Here is a 4,873-nt window from a genome sequence, read left to right on the forward strand (position 1 = left end):
TCCTCTACCAAAATTATTCAAATTATACCCCTGGGGTGAAAAGAGGCCCTGCCCTGGGGGTCCCAAATTTAACAGACTTATATAGGGAAAAATAAAAATCTTCTTTTCTGAAAGTTCAAGGCCTAGGCCTTTGATATTTGGTTTGTAGCATTACTAGTGGATCTCTAACAAGATTGTTCAAATTATGCCACTGGGGTGAAAAGAGGTCCCCGCACTGGGGCCACTCATATGAGTTATATAGGAATGAATACTTCAAAAATTATCAGATCATATTTCCTAGACTGTGTAATTATAATTACCTGATGACCCCAAGCGATAAGCAGTCGCTTGACTGTGACCTTGAGCTATTGACCTACTTTCTTGTTTTTTGAGATACAGTCTTGAAATTTGGATGACATGTACAGTTTTGCACCCAATCTTTAAACTGACTTTCAGTGACCATGAATGTGACCTACTGACCTTCTTTCTAATATTTTAGCGTCAGTTTGCCATTTGAAACATGTGGCTCATATTACTCAGGTGAGCGATTCAGGGTCATCATGACCCTCTTTTTGTGGAACTTGCCTTCAGTAGGACAATTGTGTTCATTTGAATCAATCCCTTTAGAGAAAATGGCTTGGCAAGATATTGTTTTTCTTTTAAGTTGTTAGGAGAGGTCCTCTTTTCTATTTTCACTTAAGACTTCCCATCTGAAACGGATAAACAGTGTCTGCATGATACTTGAATATATAAAAGTATTATAATATGATTGAAAAGTTTGTCGTTCAATCATTATTCACACATATGAATAATGATTCACGTAATTCTAAAATAATGTTAAGACATTAAAATTAAAAAGGTAAATGACAGTCCCAGTAATCATATCTTATTTCTCATGAATAAAACTTCTTATTTGTAATCAGACGTTCTAATGCTTACCGTCTGCCATAGCGCCACCACTGCTGTATCATACACATTTAGACAATTTGTATTCGCGATATCTAATCTTCATATAGTATGTCTTTGCATTGAAATTTAGTTGGAATACATACAGATGCCAAAATTTACAAATCGGAATCAGAAGAAAAGTTCTTGACACTACAATTTACGTAATATCTTAATTAAATTACGGTCACACAGTAAAAATGTTCTTACGCGCCACTACATTTTCCGATTTTTGAAATAAGTTATATCAGCGAAAATGTAACGTAAAATTTAGTAGTCTATGTTTACGTACCGATTCTTTGTGTCGCATTTTTATCTACCAAGGACTTTCAGCAGGAAGGCACTCGTTTTCTGATAGATATTTCATGAACGGGAATGCTAGAGACTTGGGGTTGGCCTCATTTTGTAGCTAAATGTACACGGGAAAATGTGATAGGTAGTTTGTTTAATTGTCTAGAGAATTAATTTCACAACGGCCCGGGAGTGAACCCATTGCTCGCAGTCTCGATTCTCGAGATTTTGGCCTTCAGTAGACATATGTATCTTTTGAAGGGGGCTCATATTTCACTACATATTTTTCATTTTGGACTCATTTAGGGTGAAAACAAGGGTTTTTATCGGTCTGGCCATATGTGTTGGCCCAGGTCCGATACTGGAGCCTGTGAGGTAGATGGCGATGAAACGACGTGCAGAGCGCTTGAACCGGCTCGGTAGATCAAGGTCACAAATTGAGCTGAGAGGTCAAAATTGTCCATCATATTTTGTGTCCGGAGCATAACTAAATAACCATGTAAGGTATTGACTTCAAACTTGGCATTTATGATAAAGATGTAATTCCGACTGATCTCCGTTGCAAGTTTGGTTACAGTCCAATAGTAAATGTTGTTTATATATGACCACATTTGATGGCATCCCACCGCAGAATACACGAGCTTATAGTTCTGGCTATGACGCTATTTTTATTTTCTGATGGCCTTATCCATAACAGCGAAGCTGAAAATGTTTAGCTAACAAGCCTAAAACCAGATTTCTTTTTTACAATTTTATGACCGCATATCTCTGATCACAATGAAACATAGCTTCTCTAACCATGTACCATCTTAGCGTGTATGGTGAATATCTAGTAGTAAAAGCAGACAACAGGTTACACACGAGTGACAGAGTCTAAGAACACACTAGTCTTAAGGTCTGCAGTTTTTGCTATGTAAGGAGGCAGTACTCCTATAGCCATTGTGTGATATGTCTGGTTTTCTTAAGGATCTTCAATGTTGAGGAGACAAAGTTTAAAGTTTGGTCAAAACCAAATGCAATATGAATGTGTTATTATGCACAAAAGATAGAAATGTAAATAAATCAGTATTAGTGTTTGAAATACTGCTTGAGAGGCACCTAGGGGGTTCCTAAAATTGCATTAGTTTGTCAAAATGTATTTACTTAACAGAGCACGAGCCAAAACATGGAACTATGAACAGATAGAACAGAGGAACAAGACATGCCAGGTACCGAAGAGAAGCAAACAAAAATAGTGGTCAGCCACCTGCCTTCATTTGTTCATGAAGAATATTTGGAAATGTTCTTCGAGAACAAAAGGAAATATGGGGGCGGTGACGTAATCAATGTTGACGTTGATGAAGAGAATGCTACTGCTATTGTAGAGTTTGAGGAACCGGAAGGTAATTTTAGTTTTCCAGTTCTAATTTTTCTTTTGTCTTCATCATTATTATGTTTGGAGATATATTCATTATGTGGTGTATTTCAGTCTGTCCGTCTGTATGTCACAAACGTTTGAGATGGTGAGCAATCAAGGCCCTCTTGTCAAGATTGCTATGAGAGTCTTCAAAATTCGCACACTTGTTGATCATTATTAGTTGAGTATATATGCCAAGAACCATAAGTGTCTTTGAATTTTATTAGGATTATGGGTCTGGGTAGTGGGAGGTGGGCCGGTGGTCTAGTGGTAACACGCTTGACTGTCAATCCATAGGTCCGGGGTTCCGGGGTCCAGGCACTAGAAATTTCTGAACTGCTCTTGAGTGTCTCCCACCTAACTAGAGGTCTGTACTGGTTCTTCCCAGGAAAGACGGCTTCGCGTGTATCGGTGCTATACACCGGGCACGTTAAAGAACCAGACTGTCTATTCGAAAAGAGCTAGGCTAAGTTAGCCGGACACGTCTGTATCTGAAAAGTTCTCTCTGTCTTTTCTGGGGGCTTTATCTCACTCTGTCCCTCTGGTCAGATCGCTCTGTGTCTGTAGTAGTAGAGGATGATTTCGCGCCCTGTGTGGCTGTAGTTGCTGTAAAGCGCCTTTGAACGTGTTTATCATGAAAAGGGCGCTATATAAATCTGGTATTATAATAATATAATATAGTCCAAATAAAAGCGTAATAACTTTTGACTGTCGCTGTCTCCGTCACAGAGGGATGGCAACTATAAAATATCAGATCGTAAAATTAGTCATCACGATAGGCCAAATGAGTAAGGCTAGGGCCTGGCAGTAAAGCATGTCTTCATGTATGTTTTTCCATTGTGTCTGCCCTGTATCTTTTTAATTACAAGAAGGATTTTCATAAAACTAGAATTGATAGTTAACATTAACAAGATTATCTTTACAGAGCACACTAGACAGCTCACTATGTCCAAGGCCAAGGTGTTATTGGATTTGAAGGATCAAATAGCTTAACGTTGTACCTGTTCCATATTGTCTAAACTGCTTGAAAGATTTTTTATTAAAGAAATCAGGTGCTTACCTCACCAAGATGGCTTGCAGTGTGCACAACTCTGGTTTCTAAGTCTGGTGTCAAGATCACACTATGACGTCCTCGGTCAAATAGGTTAAGATAGTGTCTACTCTATATTGTCTAAACTGCTTGAAAGATATTCATAATACTGAGATTAGTTGTTTACCTCAACAAGACAACATACATATCACACAACCAGTTAGGGCCCAAGGTGAAGGTGATTTTTATTTTAGAGGACCGAAGTCTTAAAGCTTGATTTTGTGTCCACTACATATTGACAAACTGCTTGGAAGATTTTCATAAAAGTAGCATCAATTGGTAATCTTGTCAAGATGATGTGCAGAGAACACAACCCAGGGCACTAGATCCAAGGTCAAGGCTATACTTGGAGGTCAAGATTAGTTAACTTAAATTCATATCTGCTCCCTACTGCATAGATGCTTTTTGAAAAACGAAAATATTAAGTGATTGTATTTTATGTCAAGGTTTTGAATTTAAACTTGGCATATACTAGGCAAATGGAGATGAGACAATGTGCAGAGCACATGAACCCGTTCTGTAGGTCAATGGCAAGGTCAAGGTCAAGGTCACAGATGGATCTCAAAGGTCGAATTTGACCCTTACATTACATGTCCAGATCATATCTTTAGGACATACTAAGGAGTCAGTTGACATTTTTAGCCCACCATCATCAGATGGTGGGCTATTCAAATCACTCTGCGTCCGTGGTCCGTCGTCCTTCCGTCCGTCCGTCCTTCCGTTAACAATTTCTCGTTATCGCATTTCCTCAGAAACTACCAGGGGGATTTTGACCAAACTTTGTCAGAATGATGTATTGGTACCCTAGTTGTGTCCCTCTGAAAATCAGACTGGTTCAACAATTTTTTAGTGAGTTATGGCCCTTTGTTTATTTCTATAATTTACATAGATTTATATAGGGAAAAACTTTGAAAATCTTCTTGTCCAAAACCACAGAGCCTAGGGCTTTGATATTTGGTATGAAGCATCATCTAGTGGTCCTCTACTAAGATGATTCAAATTATTTCCCTGGGGTCTAATATGGCCCCGCCCCGGGGGTCACATGGTTTATATAGACTTATATAGGGAAAAACTTTGAAAAACCTCTTGTTCAAAACAACAGGGCCTAGGGCTTTGATATTTTGTATGTGACACCATCTAGTGGTCTTCTACTAAGATTGTTCAAATTATCC

This window comes from Mercenaria mercenaria, chromosome 9 (assembly GCF_021730395.1).
Source record: "Mercenaria mercenaria strain notata chromosome 9, MADL_Memer_1, whole genome shotgun sequence".
In the NCBI taxonomy this organism is placed as follows: domain Eukaryota; kingdom Metazoa; phylum Mollusca; class Bivalvia; order Venerida; family Veneridae; genus Mercenaria; species Mercenaria mercenaria.